This window comes from Podarcis melisellensis, assembly GCF_964234715.1.
Source record: "Podarcis melisellensis genome assembly, chromosome: 6".
Lineage (NCBI taxonomy): Eukaryota > Metazoa > Chordata > Lepidosauria > Squamata > Lacertidae > Podarcis > Podarcis melisellensis.
In genome coordinates this window covers 31,388,157-31,408,955 of record NC_138538.1, presented here as the reverse complement: position 1 = coordinate 31,408,955, position 20,799 = coordinate 31,388,157, and the positions used below count along the sequence as shown (strand labels likewise).

Here is a 20,799-nt window from a genome sequence, read left to right as displayed (position 1 = left end):
ATTAATTTGAACAAAACAACCCTAGTAGTCAGCAAGCAATGCAGTGGTGACAAATGGCAAAGAAAGCTTAAAACTAGTTAAAATAAGATAGATAATATTATATTCAAGAATTTGGTTTTGTACAGTTACAGTTATCGAATGAACAGGTGGACTTATCTCAAAAGAAATCCTTCAGAACTGACATAAGAATCATTTCTCTGCTCTTTCTGTTATTTGCTAAAATGACAATGCAAATTTCACTCCAAGGAACATAAATAAACTTTTTGAATGTTGGGTTTAAAACTTCCTTACTATTAACATTTGAAGAAGTAAATTACTGGACTTATAAGGCTCCATTATGTTATGTCTGCAGGGCTCATTAGATGACATTATCTTACAGAGTTTTTCTCATCTTAAGTTTTTTAAGTCCTGTGTTATTTTAAATCCATTTTTGAGAGCATTTCTCACACAGATGTGCTTAACTGTAAATCAAGAGGCTGTTCTTAGATACTGCCATCTCAGGAACAGCATCTAGAGGTTGAATATCCTCTGACATTTGTTCTCATCACAGGTGTGAAAACTACTCATAAGGATAACTGTTGCCCACCCCTGGAAATAGTTTGTGTAAAATAGTCATTATTCCCACATCTTTAGACTTCCACCCAAAAAGCAAAGCTTACACTGAGATGCCTAAAGATGTAAAACTAATCTAGCATAGCTGAACTCTGGCCTAGCCAACATAATTTTGAATGGATACCTTCCATTGTTTGGAAAAGGCTGGGAAGGCTAAAAGCACTAAGAGAGGCAAATTGAGCTTTACATGCTGATCAACTTTGGGATCTGGGGCAATGAGAAATAGCAGTACAGTGGTACCTCGGGTTAATTCGTTCTGGAGGTCTGTTCTTAACCTGAAACTATTCTTAACCTGAAGCACCACTTTAGCTAATGGAGCCTCCTGCTGCTGCCGCTGCACCGCCGCTGCACGATTTCTGTTCTCATCCTGAAGCAGAGTTCTTAACCCAAGGTATTATTTCTGGGTTAGTGGAGTCTGTAACCTGAAGCATATGTAACCTGAAGCGTATGTAACCCAAGGTACCACTGTGCGGTGACATTCTCAGGATTCCCCATTGTAATGTTTGCCAAAGGATAACTCAAAAGCTTGATGACGATCATAGGTTGAAGTATATATACCATTATCATAAAACAGCAAGATGGAAGGGACAATAGGGCTTGCGTGTCAAGACCCCGTAGCCATGCCCGCAACTTTATTGATTACAGATTGTGAGCGGTATTGGCTTAGGCATTGAATGGACCCAACTATATCTGACTCCTGCCCGATGCGCAGGAAGTCTGGCAAGGGTAAACCACCAGAAGGGGGAGCCCTGTCGATGCATACCAACTCGAGCTCCCCCTGGTGTTCCCGTCGGGGTCGTGTCATGGCTCTAGCCCCTGACCTGGGCTTCGGACAAGATCAACACCCCCGGATTCCTTTAACAAAATACCCTTAAGCTTGGAGGGGCAGGTGATGGCCATACCTCCTCTCCCCCACCACAAGGTCATACAATGCCTAACCGCAACCCTAACCAAGTTGTGACGATTGCTATGAGGTAGGCGAAAACCAAATGGCCAGTGCCAATTTGCCATGTGGAAAAATTCCTACCAGGCCCCTTAACGGCGACCAACCGAGGTCCATAGCAAGGCCAGTGCCTATAACCTGCAAAATAGGGAGGGAGGGCAGGTGATTGAGGAAGCGAGCCAAAGAGGAAGCCCTCGAGCTTGCGCCTCAGCTTAAACGGACCCGGCCACGCGCGCCCCAGCCAGCGGATTGGCTGGCTGGGCTCTGACATGGCCGGGATCCCCCGCCCCCGGTGGGGAGCGGGTGGTCACGCAATCCACCGCAATTCTTCCCCACTTAGAAATGGAGCAGATTTGCATGTCAAGACCCCACCCCCTGGTTGGGAAATAACTCACACAAGGAACTATAACGCTTATCTTTTCTAGAAATCATGGAAAGAGAGATGCTCTAAGATATTAGTGTTGGCTACATGCTTACAGATTGTGCTCCTGTAACAAATAAAAATAGAAGGTCAACTCCCAGCACTGTAGCATGCACTTTTATATTCAAAAAGCTCCAATTACACACCAGGTAGCAGTTCTGTTTCCAGTCAGATTCTGCTGATGTAGTTTAACTATTAGATTTCCAGAAATCCACAGAAGTGCTGATCCTGCCAATTAGCCAATTTCCACCTCACACTCTCAACATCAAGCAATTATTGGAGTAGTTAATGAGTAACATGGATTCAGCTTCTAAGGTCATCTTCAGCAATGTCCTGAAAGGTTGCTGTGCCAAGAGAGTACTAAATAGAATGACTGGACCTGTTTTAAACTTTACGAATTATTTAGTTCACAATCCTTCATATAAGGCAGCCACACCATGCTAAATGCAAGTGAGCTAAAAAAAAAAGGCAAATATGCTTGCTTCAGGATTAGCATATTAGTTTTAGAAGTTACAGGTATGCATGCCCATGTCCAAACATGTGTTAATATTCAACTAACCACTGGAGGGCAACAAGTATATTTCCCCAGAATTCAAGGCATATATTTTCCAGTAACTGGCCCAACCAGTATCTTCTTTATAAAATGAGCAAATAGACTTATTTAAGATAAAAAAGGGGAAATATCCATAGAAGTCTGAGTGCATTAAGCACGTTCTGCTTAATGGTGTGCATAACAGAGAAGTAAGCTGCTTGCAAGTGATCCTGCACACAGGAAGTTGTATGAAGAGTCAGATGCTACAAGGTGCTGCTGACTCCACAAAAAGTTCTTCAAGTACTTCACATTTATTTTTATTCATATGCAATTAGCGTATGTCCAACATGAGTTCAGAGCAGGGTACATGGGGTTCCAAGTTTGTCTCCAACCAAGGACTAGCTTGGCTTCAATTTACTTAGCTTTAGAAACAGAGCTACACCAGGTGCCATCAGGCTGTGATGTGGGGCTATGAAACCATTTCATTGTATGAATGCAGCATGATTACTCTTAATTATTTAATAGCACTGCTAACAGTATTTTTAGTTTGAATTCTTGTGGCAGGCAATGAATTTGGATTCAAAATTATCTGGATGCAGTATTCACAGACCAGATTGTGATCTTCTGTTACCCACACTGAGGGAACAGATGATGTACAACAGTGGTCTGTTCACATGGAACTGTGCCCAGATTATTGCAGGAAAAAATCCTGTACTATCTGCAGGTCTCCAGAGCCACTATGGTGGATTCAGGCATGCACATTTCCTCACCAGCAGAGGAAAAAGAGACACATATGTTGTTCATGCAAGATAATGTGGCTTCTAAGCCTAGGTGGGGAAACTGTAGTCAATTCTTGCTCCACAGTATTTGCGGAAGGCCACCCTGATTAAAATATGTTTAATGAGTAAATAGCAAATACAAAGGAGCACCGTGATGCTCCATGCCAGAAATACTGTGGATAATTCTCTATACAGGTTGCGAATGAGAACTCTGAAAAGAGCTGCTGGGAAGCAGCAGCAGTGGGGGACTGTCTATATTAGGAAAGTACACTGTGTTACTAACACAGATTAGCATTCTCTGTCAAAACATATTTGTTCACACAAATTTTCCTTGAGGACTGGTAACAATAGGGTGTTACAGCTCACTTAAAGTTTTAACAGAACAAACAATGTATTAACATGCTTTTAATGCCTCAACAAGACACATACTAATGGGCTGGTTCAGACATAATATTCCTAACTTCATAATCCATGGAAGGCAGTTTATGAAGTTTCTAACTTCAACAGGACTGAGAGTCCTGCCACTGTGCACCAGTTTTAAAGCAGATATCCTGTTTCTTTAAAACAAAGTTCCCCACTCTGCATGTAATCCAAAACAAAGAAGATCTCCAAGTCAACACTAGTGAACAAGGGGAAGAGACCACATGAACAATGCTTGTTCCTGGCTTCAAAACCATAGTTTATGGTTTATTAAGCCAGGAACATGACACTTGAACTGTTCTATTAACACATGCTGGTTTATTAGCATTTTTAAAAATCTACAGTGGTACCTCGGGTTACATACGCTTCAGGTTACATACACTTCAGGTTACAGACTCCTCTAACCCGGAAATAGTACCTCGGGTTAAGAACTTTACTTCAGGATGAGAACAGAAATCGTGTGGCGGCGGCGTGGCAGCAGCAGGAGGCCCCATTAGCTAAAGTGGTGCTTGCGGTTAAGAACAGTTTCAGGTTAAGAACAGACCTCCGGAATGAATTAAGTACTTAACCCGAGGTACCACTTTATATTGTATTACACTTGTGGCATTAAAGCCTTTGGAACAGTTTGGCTAATGGTGTGAAATATTTGGGAAATTAAAAAGGGAAACGAAGAAAACTGCAGCCTGGGTTTTCAGAGAGAATGCAAAGTTGTCAAACTGATTAGTTTTCAAAGCCACACACAGGGTAAGTTGCATTTGGAAAAGAGGTACTGTGTGGGTCATAGTTACAGGTAGGTAGCCATGTTGGTCTGCCATAGTCAAAACAAAATAAAAAAAATTCCTTCCAGTAGCACCTTAGAGACCAACTAAGTTTGTTATTGGTATGAGCAGTATCTGAAGAAGTGTGCATGCACACGAAAGCTCATACCAATAACAAACTTAGTTGGTCTCTAAGGTGCTACTGGAAGGAATTTTTTTATTGTGTGGGGCATAGTGAGGCTATAGGACAAGGAGAAAAGTATGGAGTAAGCAATGGCTTGAAGGGCAAATATGAAGGATAGATAGTTGGAGAAGATTTGAGGATGAAGAACAGAGGTGGCAAGGAATCTGTGACACAAACTAATAAAGGAGGAGATTCTGAATAAACTTTAGAAATACTCCATGACCCTCCCTGAAAACAACAGGCACATTTGCTCTGTGATCACAGAGCAGAATCAAAAGCAGAAAGAGCGACATAGAATTTGATCCCATGTCAGAAGACCATTATGCCTAGCAGCATAAAAATCTACCTGTGCCCCAAAGATGCTTTGGTCAGTGTCATTATCTTCTGTCTCATCAACATCAGTTTATCATGAGTCTAGAATCTTAGAATCCTTTGCCAAGAAAAAAATGAAGTTGTAGTCTCCAAGGCACGCATCATAGATCAGAACTGCCTCTCTTATTCACTAGATGAGACTCAACAAAGATAATTTGGAACAGTATTTTGTTTTGTTTTCATTAACTTACAGACCAAGATGACAGCTGATAGATCTAAAGTTTAGATTCTGACAAGGAAATTCAGTTGTGGTTTCTGCTGTCACTGCAACCACCTTGCATGGAAGTCCCCCAAAACCATCAGTCTGAGTCCTCAACACCACCTTGGAGAACAGCTCTGTAAGCTCGATTGCTGGGCACTGATGCTGGCAGTAAACCAGCAGAGACTGAATTTCTATAGACCACAGTAACTTCCCCTTCCTCAACCCTCAAGTCTACCCTGATGCTGCACCATGTACACAGGTGGGAAAGCTGGATAAGACCACCCACCTCACCTACACAGGACTCAGTGATACAGAGCAGATCAGCTCTTCATCCACAGTTGGATCATGGATGAGGGATATCTTATTCAGAGCCAACCTGGCATTCAACAGCAGCAGCAGCAGACGAGGGTTGGCTGATAAGAAAAAGTACTGATAAAGTACTGTATGTCACTTGTTGGGTACCTAGACATTTAACATTGTGCCCTAGGTCCTCTAGCTGAAACCAGTAAACGGTTGGATGAAAAGAATACCTCTTGCTGTACAAAAAACTCAAAATTTGTTTTCCCTATGGTTTCTGAAACAAATGATGACATCAGTAAAATGTTTAGCAAATTTAAGTCAAAGCACAAGGGGGAAATGCAGTTTCACATCCCCAATGTTCAGCTGATTATTATTTAATAATAAGATGCTCACTGGCATACAACACCACTTGTTTTGGAACCCTCTATCTCAAAATCGCTACTGAAGAATCTGTCACAATTTTGAAAAAATAACATACCCTACAAGCAATTTGACAGACCAAGACTTAGCAGTGCAAATGTGGCATTAAGCATTTGTGAACTGTAGATTTCTCTCTAATGTACATAGCAAGAACAGAACATGTTATCTCAATGCAGGCAAGTATTGGAATCAGCAAGCAAAAAAACAAGAAGAGTGCTCAACTGGCTCTTCTAGCCAAGACACCAATTAACGGCACACACTCTTTACTGCATTCAAAGACATGAACATGTGCAGGGCTTGAAATATTCTAGATTCTAGGCATCTGCCCACCAAAATGCTTAACATGATGCTGGAACTCAGAGAGACAAAATATTTCTCCCTACTGAATATATACAATGAATTTCAAAAATCTGGTGGATGTTAGATTCAAAACTGACTTTAATTGTTTCTATCAGAAAACAAAAAATAAAAAGAGTCATAAAAGTGTGTCAAACCCACTCAGTGTAGAACAATGTCCACTGGCCTCTCAGCTCATATGTACAGCCATCTGACTCAAAATAGTAATAATGCTGAAAGTACAGAATCCAGTACTCACAGGCCCAATCCACATACTACCCCTCAGAATCAAAGTGTGTATTCAGCCATAATATATACCAGCCCTGTGCATACTTGGAGTATGTGCATAGGCCCTTTTCCAACATAATCTTCAATGTGTGGCTATCAGATATCCCTAGTGGTCAGAGATAACAGGTACAGTCCCACTCCGCACTGCATGGGCTCTACACAACTGGAGCTCTCCGTTTATCAGTTCAGCAATATAGAAATAAAAGCCAAGGCTTTGGGGGGGAAAGACCTCAGACAATAAGTAAAATAGTAAGAGAAACTAAAATGAGTTGCTAGGAGTTTACATCCATACCCTCAAATAAAATAGCAAGTTAATTTTCAGATGGAAATAATTTATTATGAATTCTTCAAAACTCCAAAGAGAGTCAGATACTTGTTAAGAAAAGAAACTGCACTCTACTACCATCAGTCTTGCTCCCTCGTCATGCATGCTTGCTCTACCTACCAAAGCTGCTTTGGGGTTGCTGAACAATGTCCAAATGATCTAGCCTTCTAGGCAATCTCTACTGGCTAACAGATTTTATGCTTGTCAGTTTTCAGTGCTGACGTTTTTGACACTAGCTGAAGTCTGAGACACTTCAGAACTTAAACATTCCTTCGTCCATGATTGCAGATGCATGCTAAGTAAGGATGCAGCCAACATTTACTCTTCAGCAGTTTGAACAACACCCTATCCCCTCATATTCCAGCCAGCTAAATCAGAATACTTGGTTTTAAGAACAACTAAGTCTCCCAGTCAGTCTTGGTGCCAAAGAATCTACTCATTGTCACAGTCATGTGTTTTATTTTTTAATTGAGTACTGGATGGAAAGCATGGCTGAAAAAGCTCTCACTGCTAATTCCAGATACTAATAATAAACCATTACAAAACATGCCTTTATAAGCAAGTGACTACTTTAGCTGCAGATCTTATGTGGATAATTACAGAGAAATATATTCTAAAGATATTGCTTTTTATATTAATGAATGACATAAGAAAGCAAGCATTGTTCCCCACTTTACTTTATAAATAATCCTATTGAGGGTATGGAATATTTTGCTGTAATTTCTTTAAGTAACTGCCTGAAAAATCCCTAGAGTTGAACAGCTTGGGCAGTGCAAAGTAGGGGTGAGGTGTTGTTGTTTTTAAATAAACAGAAGGAATGCAATGCTATTTATGAATTGTGCTAGAGAAGAAACTGTTATCTGTCAAGGTAAGGGAGCTAACATTCAGGAAAATAACTACAATGAAAAGGTACAATGGCCATGAGTTTTGGCACTGGCTATAACATTGTTTTACTGTTTTTAAAGTATGCTGCTCTGACCTCCCCAGATAGGAACAGCAAAATATAAATTATTTTAAATTAAATAAATAATGTGTTTTAAGTTTCAAAACCACTGCTACAAAACACTGGTAAAAGGAAGTGTGGAAAGAAGAATATGAGCAGGACTATCTGTCTGCTCATAAACATAATTAGATCATTAAGATTTGCACTTTAGCAACAACTAATTCAAAGTTCAGTGATACTGAGGGCAGCAACTGTTATTAAGCAAAGATAATATCTAGGACTTCAAAGCAATACTTCTGCAATGTAGTATTTCATGGCTGAACCAGCAACGTTTAGGTACAATGTTATTTGTTCAGCTCTACTGCCATACATTCTTTGAGGACCTGGACTTACATAACCGTAGCCCCTACTAAGACTGTAATGTCACCACCCACTATCCTCGTCTTACAGTATTTCCCACTACCATAATACCATTGCTCTACAATTCACAAAAGCATAGTGTGAGACCTCAAACTGTATTAGATTACAAACATGTGGGGATACTGCAACTATTCAACCTTTGTGCAAAGATTATCTAACGATATAAACGATTCCACCAATCCAGTTTTAGCCACCTCAAAAGCATATTATTTCCATGGATCGGGAAATACAAAACTAATTCTTATCAAAAGAATTATCATTATAATTTAAAGAATGCCCCCCCAGCTTGGTGGATTAGGGCAAATCAAACTGTAAATGAATGGGTGAATCCATTTAAATCAAATGTCCAATTCTAAAAGTCAAGTGTTTCCAGAATAAGTATGCTTATTCTAATTAATTTGCAACTATACCTTTTATACCACCTAGCAGTGCAATTCAATATATTTCATCATACAACCCACAAACCTTTTGCCCTGCACATTAATATCCATTCAGAGGTGAGACAGATTTCTGCTTGGCTTTCTGTGTATACAAAAAGAATGTATAAACATTCTTGACTGGTGCCAGTCATACCTCTTAGGGGAAGGTATTCCAAAGCTGGGATATTACAACAGGAAATACTCTCTTGTTTGTGAATACATAGGAAAAGAGTCTCAACTGAATATTTTAAGATCCAGGCAGGCAGGTATGGAAAATAGTGTTTCAGTGTCATGGCAAACAGCATTGTTTCATCAAAGCCAGGCCAGAGTCACTATAATGATGAGCAGATGCTGTACTTATGCTCTCCAAACTGAAATAGAACCAGTGAAAAGTTTCAAATGGTGGGGGGGGGGGGAAATCAAGCATAAATACAGCTGCAGAGCAGCACATGTGTGACTCAATGCTTCATTAACACTCCCTTACCAGAAAGAATTAAAATTGAAAGGTGGGAAGTGTTCACAAAAGACAGTACTAAAGAAAACACAATGCACTGGGGAAATCAAATGGTGACAAAATAATCAGCATAACTATATCATACCATAAGGGTTGCAATGCAATGCCAATCTCTTGCTTAAACCACTTAAATGAGGCCAGGATCAAAACCCAGTGGTAACAAGTAAGATCTTCCCAATACTGCAAGACAGTTCAAATACAATCAGTTGGGGAAGAACTAATTAAAGCAGTTGGATGGAGAATTGTGATTGACACAGGAACTGAAACACAGAAATGGGTGCTTTGAGACAATGCATTTTATATAGAATATAAGTAATGCCATATATGATGAGCACCATGACCAACTATGAGAGTCCTCAGCCCCAGCTGTTATTTATGAAACATCTAACTTTGTGCTAGGTGCCAAATTCTCACTTGAATGCTGGTATTTCATTATAGAGGAACACAGAAAAATAATTTTACCTGAGCAGGATGTATAACACATATGCTCTTGAAGTTTATATTTAAACAGAGAATCTAGCATACTGAGACTCTCAAGTTCAAATTTTAGAAAAGCCCATTCCTAGCCCTTACAAAATATTAATGGTAGGCTAGAAGTAGAGTTGTTGCAAGTTTAAATACCATAAACTGTAGACAGGGGGCAGCAACAGGGCTTCAGTGTCCTACAAGCTCCTTCCTCATCTCATAAATGTTGGAAACAGAATACGTTATTGAAAATAAGCAGAAAGACATTAAATTCTATAATTAATTCTGGCCACAGAATTATGCTTGATATAGAATTATGATCTTTTTTCAAAGTAGAGAACGTACACACTTTATTATCCAGAGGAAATATTCAGAACTCAATTATGTGCCAGAGGACAACCCTCTTGCCAATTTACCAGAGCCTCATTTCAACCACATTCTGTGGCAATGAGTGCCATAATACAATTAATTGCATTCATGGTTTAGTTAGGTAATTTTAGTCTCTTGACTAAATAGACTCACAAGAGCCTGATGTTTAGATGAGTTGCTATAATTTCAAATACTTGAATATGCCAGGCCCATACTGGTGTTACTGACCTACTACATCTCTCATTTTGCTGAGTGGGGTCCTAGACATTTCTCCCAGGTCTTGCCTAACAGAATAACTTGTAGTAATTTTTTAACACCAACTAATACATGTCAATCCTACACACATTTCTTAGAATTCCCACTGTTTTCAATGGAACATACAAATCACACTTACTTTGAAGTTCCCTTGTCTCCAAAAATGATCTCATAACTACATAGTTCTCTTAACTACTATCAGCAGGTAGTAACATCAGCAACTCTTTTCAATGTATAAAATTTAGAAATATCTATCAGTTCCCTTATCTACTAATTCATCAACAAAGAATTCTCTTTGCTTCATATGCTTGCTAAATAACTGGTGATTTCAAGAGACTCTAATTTATCTTTTAATTTTTTTGTTTAATTTGTATTAAATTCCACTAGTCTACACTGCAACTATGAGATTTTAAAAAATGTTGTTTGTTCTGATTCAATGGTAAAACATGGTTTTCCTGGGGAAAGCACTGAGACAAAAAACTAAAACCAAAAACTGCCTGGACATGGAGCTTTAAAGCTTGGCCCTGTACCTGGAAAGGTAGCATAAAAGGCAATCCAGACAAGCCCTTGGGTCATGGTACTCCATGCTCTGGTCATTTCCAGACTGGATTATTGCAATGGGGCTACATGGGGCTGCCCTTAAAAACAGCTTTGAAACTTCAACTGATTCAAATTGCAGTGACCAGATTACTGGCTGGGGTTACCTTTAGAATTCATATAACCCTTGTTCAAAAACAGCTGCACTGGCTGGCAGTTCATTTCAAAGCCCAATTCAAGGTTCTTTGGTTACTGTTTAAAGCCCTGAATTTGTGAGACTGCTTCTTTCCCTACAGACCTCCTTGGATGTGAAGATCAGAAGAGAGGGCCCACTTGGTAGTTACCAAACCCTAGATATTTGGAAACAAGGTGGCCCAGAAGAATGCATTCTCTGTGGCAGTCCCTAAATTGAGATGTGTCTGGTCCCTTCACTATACAGCTTTTAGCAAATCTTTACACTGGCCTTTGAAACATGAGATGGTGTTTTCAAAACCCACCCTATTTCTGTGACTGTGATTAATTTTAACTGTTTTTAATACTGAATTTTAAATTGTTGTAGCCCACCCTGAGACCTGCTGGTGAAGGGTGGATAATAAATTTAATAATAACAACAACAACATGCAATACTTAAAGTTACTTATAGAAGTAAATATACAAAATAACAATTATCTAATATCTAAGAGAAAATAGCAATAAACAAACAAAGAGGCCATACATCTTAACTGGCTTAGTGGAAAAGACTACTAAAACAATGATTTCCATACTCATGAAACAAGCAGGAGTGTGCACGTATGATGCAGAGAAGAGGAGAGGTTTTGCTGCAGGGCAGCAGCCTTGCTACAGAAAAAAATCTTTGCTCACCCTCCTGCTAGTTGCAAACCTGCCAGGAAACACGTTCCATGGTGTTGAGAAGTGGAGCATGTATTCAAAGAAAAGTTTGTTGAAATGCTGTGTGGAAAGGGGGAGAAAGTTTCCTTTATTACCCATTTAAAAATATCCGTATCAGGTGTGGGAAGCCTCTAACTATCCAGATGCTGTTAGACTACGACTTTCATCATTCCTGACCATTGGTCCTGATTCCTGGGCTATGGAGAGTTAGAATCCAACAACATAAAGAGGGCCACAATTTCCCCATCTCTGGTATTTTTGAATGCTGATGTGGTACAAAGGCAAACACTAATACAATAAAGACTGAAGACAAAGATGAAGTATAGTCTGAAGTTTGGGTTCCTAATATGCTAGGCAACTCTAGAAATGTGTACATGTATTCACTGGCCTGAATCTGCAGTACAGGCAATTTCAACACTAGCATAATGTCTCAGTGAAAGCAATGTCTCATTCCTAGAAACATAAGAATGCTTAACATTGGAAACAGGCAGAGAAGGTTCTTAAATACTGCAAAGAACTATTTCATGGTGCAGGAAATTAAACTGCATTCATTTTCTGTGCCTATGCAACAGATAGAAATAAACTAAACACGCCATTATGGAAAGTCAGTACATGAAAAACCCTGAATATTTTTCCAACCTTAGAATTGCTATGAAAGGAGAACTGCAGCAAGAATTAGATTTATTTAACATTATTTAACAAATCTGACTTAATTTCTTAGGCATGAAGTAAGCATTTATGTGCAGCTCTCTCACTACAGAAAGCTAGCCATCTTCTATTGATTAGACATTCAGATTTAGCACCCCAGTTACTATTTTGATTGACTTAGTGATTATTTCATAATCTGATGTAAATATATGGCTTTAAAAACTAGTTTGAAAGAATTATCCTAAAGTCTTGGAAGCCCAACAAGCTGATAGCTACACAGATTACAGTCCAGATTAATTCCTCCATGAAATCTGCCAATATACAGTAGAGTGGTATCCAATGCTTCCATTCTGCGAGCATAAGAGACTTGCAGTAGCAGAACAGAACTTGTACTACATGTATCCTCAAAATCAGCTCCAAAGGGAACCCTCTGGAGAATATTTTGGATGGAACACAAAGGGGAAAAATGAATTGGAAATATCATTACACCAGTAGAACTCTGCTGGCACTGCTTTAGATACAATCTTCAGCCTTGATTTCAATATACTCCAGTGCTTACCTTCTCAAGAAAGAGATGAGAATTGTCTTGAAACAAGAAAACTAAGAGGGGAACCCAGACTAAGTGAACTGAAAATCTGCTATTCAAATCAATGGAACAAATCACTCCTGACATATTTGTCATAGTTCATCTAACTTAGTCTGGATCCAGCCCAATGAATTTAAATTTCAAGGATGCAGACATAAGGCTAGAATCCCTCTCACTTTTCCTTCTTTTTCTGTATCACTTTAAATCTTTTAACTGAAATCACCTTAACAAAAATAAATATGAGTATCCAAAGTACAGTGGTACCTCGGTCAACAAACTTAATTCATTCCGGAAGTCCGTTCTTAAACCAAAGCGTTCTTAAACCGAGGCATGCTTTCCCTCCTGCCACCGGTGTCCTTCCACTGTTCGGCTTCCGTTTGTCTTCTGGGGTAAAGTTCATTAACCAGAACACCTACTTCTGGTTTTGCGGAGTTTGTTGCCCGAATAGTTCATTAACAGAACTGTTCATATACTGAGGTACCACTGTATAATCACTATGAACTTGTTTATTTTACTCGTGGTAGGCAGACAAGAAAAGAACAGGAGTCCAGTAACATCTGGAGGGCATTATGTTGGCTACCTCTGGCTTAGATACTGCTGTGCCTAAGCAAAAGGTAGCCAACATGGTGCCTTTCTAAGCTTTACACATGTGATACTGCCTTATAGTGAATCAAACCATGGGTTCACTTAGTACAATATTGTCTACACCAGAGGTCGGCAAACCTTTTCAGCAGGGGGCCGGTCGACTGTCCCTCAGACCTTGTGGGGAGCCAGACTATATTTTTTTTTGGTGGGGGGGAATGAACAAATTCCTATGCCCCACAAATAACCCAGAGATGCATTTTAAATAAAAGGACACATTCTACTCATGTAAAAACATGCTGATTCCCGGACCGTCCGAGGGCTGGATTTAGAAGGCGATTGGGTCAGATCCAGCCCCCGGGCCTTAGTTTGCCTACCCATGTTCTACACTGATAGCAACCCTTCAGGATTTCAAACACAGGCCTTTCCTAATCCCACCTTGAAGAGTACACAGTATGTACTCTTCCACCGAACTATGCCCATCTCATTTTTCAGAAACCAAGTTCTAGTAGTCCCCAATATCTTAAAGAGTACAACCATCCATTTTTTATTTATAAATGTGAATAAGGCAAGGGAATTAACACCCAGAATAGAAAGGGAGACCCATATGGCACAACTCAGGTGGCTGGGTTTCCAAAAAAAGTTTGGCAACCCTGTAGAAACCTGAATACTTGTGTAAGTAACACACTGTGAGGGCAATATTGCAAGGTACATTCCCCTGCATTTACTAATGGAGAACATGCTTAGGATCATGTTTTAAGTCATGTTTAACAAAAACTCAAAACTAAATTCTGTTTTTCTTAGTATACATTAGATAATTGAGTGTAAGTATATATTTGGATTTTTGGAGCCCAGAATATACAAAACTCTGCCCAAAGAAAGACCTCTACTTCATTCTTTCTCCAATTATTATTTCTAAAGAGCCTCCATTAAATAGTTGCTATCCATAAATCAAACTGAATACAGACTTGCAATCTAAAACAACAGACCCACAAGGCTGAAGAGTAAATTATGACAGCTATCAGTTTGATACTGTAGTGGGAAAGCAATGAGTACACTTTTAACAGGCAGTTGGGAGTTAGATTAATCTGTTGATGTTCTTGCTAAGATTAAGGTGATGCAACTACTCAGAGGTCCTTGGTTCTTTAATCGTTTTATCCGTCCCTCCATCCCTATGAGCATAAGACTTTTGAGGTGGTCTTTTGGAACTGAGGTGGGAAATAAGGTCCTTGCAGCTGCTCATTCCCTGAAAACTGAGCCTAGGATGTTCTTCTCCTTGTTGTGTGCTCTTTATGGAAGACAAAAGATACAATATCCCTTCTGTGTAGTGACAATTGCTAGACTGCCCACTCCCCTCATTGGTTTTACCAAGTCCATGTTTAGAATAAAAGTACTGTATGCGCTGCCAGAAAAGACAGTCTTTCTTTATTGTAGATATTACAGATGAGTTGTTTTACAAGCAGCTCAACCCATTTGTTTCTTGACTTCAGGAGATCAAGAGCTTGTCTAGAAAGCATATTCTCCTTTGGCTACAGCAGAAAGCTAGAAGCATAGGTGAGACACTAAGCCATTGATTCTCAAAGGGTGTGAAGCATCATGCTGGTGTGGCAGGAGAGGATGGCAAGTGTGGTGAGAAGATTCAAGGACAATCAATATTATATTTTGGGAATGATTCATGTTCTTAGTGGTGCAGCAATGAAACTGCTAGCACATTTGCAAAGCTAAGCAGTCTGATATAGTTTCAAACTTAATGGGGGACCACATGTTGAGTAAGGTTCCTTTATTGAAGAGGATCCTCAGGGTCCTTTCCAACTCTAAGATTCTTAAGTATCTGCATTGTTTTATACCATGATCATATGATAGAGTAGTCATGTTCTATGTTATAAATCACTGCTAGAAGTTGTTTCTTTTTATTTTCCCATGTATTTCTTATCAAATGTGGCATGAACAATTTTTTTATTCTGAAAGTGTGGCCCAGAAACAGAAGTTTGAGAACCACTGCAGTAAGCATTGCTGGGTAGTGCTACAATCAATTTGTCTCTGCTACCTATGCCAACCCTATTCATCCATTCACACCAGGCTACAGTGATTAACAGGGGCATCACCAATAGACCCCACATAGCTTGCAAGTATGAGGCACATGGATAGAAAGAACACTCCTAGCACTTAAAAAAAGCTTCAGATTAAAGAGCTAGAGTAGGAGGCTGCAACCTTGTCATTTTTATTTTATGTAGGACTGAATTTTATTACTTGATACTAAAAAGCAAGGGGCATAGTTTCATTTAGGCATTCATTTGTGACATCTGAGTGTAGATGAAATCACTTATTTTGTCTAATTCTGTGTGTGTGTATACATACACACAGTTTAAAAAGCAGCCATGATGCTTACAGAATGCTCAAGAATGGTTCAGCAGCTGGTGTGTTATGACAGCTGTTTCTCTTGTTCTGTACTATCATGCTCTCCCCTTGTGTTTCTTTCAACCATTTGTCACATCCATCTGTTCCTCCTTATTTCAGGCTTCATTTTAAGATTTTCGGGACAAGTACTGGAGAGGGAGGGGCCATTTCGCATATCACCTTTGGAAATTATGGCAATGCTGAGAAGAGAGGGATCCAAGTAATTAGAGTATGCAAATGTTCCATGGTGTAGTGCTCCTATTTCATAGAATCATATATATTAAAAAAAACATATCATTCATATTTTAGGAAGGAATACAGCCCTGTGACATGGGCTGGATTTCACAATACACCACCCAACAAGCAAATAATAATTATGCAATAACATGACATCCTAATCGCCAACTGAAAGCAAAGTCGCAGTTTTGTAAAACAGTGAATATCAACTGCAGATCTCTATCTGTGCCTCAAATTACAAAACCGAAAGAATCCATCTCTAAGCTAAATACATTGGGTTCTAATAATAATCTTCCAAGTGTTGAATATAACCCCTCCCTGATCCACACAAAAGCAGCTGAAACTGAACACCTTCTAAGAGACACAGGGAAAAGAATTCATACTCCTATTAGAAGCAGGTGCCAAGTTTTAAAATGAAAATAAACCAGCAGGAGCTTTTTATTCTTTTTTACTTTTCCACAATGAGAGCCACAAGCCACAGCAAACATGGCACTAGGCCCGCACGTCCCTCTTCTCACTCTGTGGGCATCATCAGTATCAATACACTGGACTGTGGCGAACTGGCAAGGCCAGGCTTGGCTACACGAGCACGGTACTCTTTCCCAGCACTTGAAGCGTCGCGGTCCCTGAGTGACCGCCGTCTACGCCCATCACCTTTACCTCCAATGCTGTGGAAGCGAAGTAGCTTCAGAAGAAGAGAGGCAGGCGATATCTGCTAAGCTCAGAAGACTCCCCCCCCCCCAAGGTTTGGAGGGGCTGAGAAAGACCCTCGCTTCGCATTCCCACCCTGCCCGACTCCCAGCATCCCTGGTATGACGCGAGCCCGAGAAGCCAAAGGGACGGTGGCGTCGATGGATGCGCCTCCGCCCGCCACGCTGGGCACCTGCTCGCGGCCTCATTCGCCCCCCGCAGCAGCGGCGTCGGCGGCGGAGCGAAACAGGCGAGGGGGGCTCTCTGACTGACATGCTGCGGCAAGGACGGGCAGGCAGAGGCCTGGAGAGAAAGAGCGGGTGGTCACGCTCGCTTCGCCCGCCCGAGCCGCCTCCACCCCGGCCGAGCCGCAGCGCCTCAGAACGGCGAGGCGAAGATGGTACAGGGCAGCCACGTTTCTCCACCGCCCCGCCGCCTTGCATTCCCGACCACGGCAAAATGCCCCCTCAGCGAGACAACGGCTCCCTCGCTTCGCCTGCTCCCGCTTCCATCCGGGCAAGTCGCCCTCAGGCGCGCTGAGGTAACCAACCTGAAGGCAGCACCCCGCGCTCTCTTTCTCCCCCCCTCCCCCCTCATCATCTCGTTCCCCTCAGGAGCAACCGCCACTCACCGGCTTCGGAAAGGAGGCTTTCGCGCACCGCAGCCGCTACCACGGCAGCGTCCCTGCTCGCGGAAGGCCCCGCCCCCCATGCCGCCTCACCCTTCTCTGCTCGCCGGAGGCCACGCCCCCGAGCCGGCCTCTTGCCTGGGAGGCCACGCCCCCTTTTATTCCACTATTATTTCCCAGCGCCGTTTCAATAGGACGAGGCCCCGCCCCCTCGCTTACCCCGCGCTCTCAGGACCGCTCCTTCTGGCCCCGCCTCTCCGCATGCGGAAAAGGAGAAAGCGGCGCTGGCGGTACGGAGTATTTCTTACGTCCCTTGTCATTTGCTAAACGACAAGCCTAAACGCGGCTGCCTGGCAAAAGGAGTCGCGTTGATGTCAGAGGGATGGATTTCCTCCAAGCATACTGAGGATCAGAGCATTTGAGTTGAGTGGCTGGCTGGCTTGGAGTCAGAATGATCCTTGCTCCTTGGAAGTGGGTGCTGATGCTCATTCTCAGCGGGACATAGCAGTGCACACCCACCTGCTTGCGTTCAACAGCCCGATTCTGTTCGTGTTTGAAGTTCTGTTGAGCTCAGTGGGGCTTCCCCACAAGCTAAGTGAGGGAACACAGGTTTAAGGGGCTTGGTTATTGAGTAAATGCGCATAAGATCATGCCGTCCCGGTTTAGTCCTATGCGGGGATGTACTAAAATGAGTAATACTGTCCATTGGAAACAGTGGGAGCTACCTAAAAGCACACAGTAATTAATGGGATTATATGGACGCCTATCTGAGTCATAGCTGTCAACCTTCCCTTTTTTTGCGGGAAATTCCCTTATTCCAGCACTATTTCCCGCGGCTTCCCGCTGCTATCCCGGATTGTTAGATATCCCGTAGACTGTCCCCGGGACAGGTGAGGCTACTGATCCCCTTATTTTCAAATCTGAAAATGGACAGCTATGCTGAGAGTCCAATAAATAGCACTGGGGTGCAAGTTGCACACTACAGTATTGCTATTCAATTCTGGGAGAAGGTCCTGCATACACACACACACACACACACATATATATATATATATATATATGCAGGTTTTGGTGTCCTCGGGTGTCTTCCCGTGTAAAAGTTGGGGTGTCTAGGCGACGTTTCGACGAGGTCTCGTCGTCGCCTAGACACCCCAACTTTTACACGGGAAGACACCCGACGTCGAGGTTTCGACGTCGCCTAGACACCCCAACTTTTACACGGGAAGACACCCGAGGACACCAAAACCTGCATTCCTGTACCCGTGAAAATCTACGAAAGCAAATATATATATATATATATATATATATATATATATATATATATATATATTTGCTTTCGTAGATTTTCACGGGTACAGGAATGCAGGTTTTGGTGTCCTCGGGTGTCTTCCCGTGTAAAAGTTGGGGTGTCTAGGCGACGTTTCGACGAGGTCTCACTCGTCATCTTCAGGCTGGTGCTTTCGGCTTCTTGTTACTGGAACAGAGCAGGATCTCAGTGTTTGAGTTCCTATAAATACTGTTGAGGGGGTGTGGTGTATAGCCTCCAATGTTCTGGGCAGAGAGGAAGTTCCCAGGCTAGTGTGCCTTTTCTTCTTTTGTTCCTTAATTACTTGAGGGATATCTTGAGTGATTTCTTGAGTGATATCCTGAGTACCACTTAGGTGGGTCATTAGCCCTCCCCACAAAAACTGACACCAGATCCAGAGGCACACAGAACGCTATCACCAATCAACCACACCAGACCCAAACCCAGACCCTCTCCACAGATAAATTACAGACACCATCCAGTAGCCAAACCATGGTGGCACCTCCGGATGCTGCACCCCCCTGCAATCCCTACACAGATCTGGCTGACACAGGCCACAAAACCACAGCTCGCCCCTATACACGAAGCCAAGCCAGAGCACAACTAAGTGCAGTACAGCCATCTTCTCAGAAAAACTCTTCACAAAGTTCAAGAGGTCAAGACACAAAGACTTTAGCAACTAATCCACACCTAATGACCCACCTAAGTGGTACTCAGGATATCACTCAAGAAATCACTCAAGATATCCCTCAAGTAATTAAGGAACAAAAGAAGAAAAGGCACACTAGCCTGGGAACTTCCTCTCTGCCCAGAACATTGGAGGCTATACACCACACCCCCTCAACAGTATTTATAGGAACTCAAACACTGAGATCCTGCTCTGTTCCAGTAACAAGAAGCCGAAAGCACCAGCCTGAAGATGACGAGTGAGACCTCGTCGAAACGTCGCCTAGACACCCCAACTTTTACACGGGAAGACACCCGAGGACACCAAAACCTGCATATATATATATATATATACGATCCAAGTAAAAAGATTGAAAAACTCATTTTCCATGTGCTAATCTAAAGGAGTCTAGCTAAGGAGCTTATTAGGCTGGAGTATGTACTACTGCTAGGAAATGGGCCTCTTTCCAAGTTTTCTCTATTCTGCTGGAGACATGACTTCTAGCTGTACTTGGGAGAGGAAGGAAGGTTCTGAATTATTAGCCAGTGCCAACTTCCATAAATAAACATTTAATTCATGATGCAGTATGAAATATTGAGATATCCTTTGGCATCAAGGCTAAGCTGGAGCAGAGAAAGGTGAAATAGGAGAGGAAACCAGTTAATGTTAGGCAAAAAAATAATGTCCAAGCTCACAGAAAGTGCCAACACCTGTTTTTAAAAATCTGACATCATGGTCTGAGCGCATCAAAGCACAGTGTATAATACAGATACATAAGGTGCTGAGGATTACCGGTAAGTCCCACTGAATTCAATACAGTACTTCAATTTTTTTCCAGCCTTCTGTACTTTCTTCAGTGGCACAAGAACAGTAGTAGGGATGAATACCTGCGGCTTTAGGGTTGCAATCCACTGTAGCAGACCATAAAGGTAGTCTAGGAGGATGAACACAGTATTTATATTCACTACAAAGTGCCTCCTTAATGGTATAGTTCTCATACTCTCTGTAGCTGTTTAAACTGTTGCTAATGGTTTTGAGCTAAAAACCATTAAGTATTTTTAAATTTAAAAAGGAGTTTCTTACAGGCAGCCTAAATCTAATTAAGCCTTAGGATGTACACCAGCACAAAATAAAGCAGCTTCCTAGCGTCTGGTGTAGATTACATTAAGACATTGGACCACTTAGCTTGCTGCATTCTACATAGCAAATCATCAGCTAAATTTGAATAATTAAATTTCCCATGTGAGATAACTGCTAAACTTTGTCACAATCCTATGCATGTTTACTCAGAAAGTGCATGTTTAGGATTGCAGTCTTAATTTATCTGAAATTAATTTTAAACATAAATGGCTTTAG

The 20,799-nt window shown here is 41.5% G+C and overlaps 1 protein-coding gene across 7 annotated transcripts in view; it reads right to left on the bottom strand.

Annotated features, from left to right (window-relative positions):
- PPFIA4 (PTPRF interacting protein alpha 4) overlaps positions 1–17,592 on the bottom strand; it is a 103,681-nt gene extending 86,089 nt beyond the window's left edge. For 6 of the 7 annotated variants that reach the window (XM_081914376.1, XM_081914378.1, XM_081914379.1 and 3 more), the window contains exon 1: positions 17,474–17,592. The gene's annotated coding sequence lies outside the window, so the exon portion shown is untranslated. Of the gene's footprint in view, positions 1–11,675; positions 11,763–17,473 lie in introns of all 7 variants that reach the window. The other variant, XM_081914377.1, reaches the window with a different exon arrangement.
- Between the last annotated feature and the right edge of the window lie 3,207 nt (positions 17,593–20,799).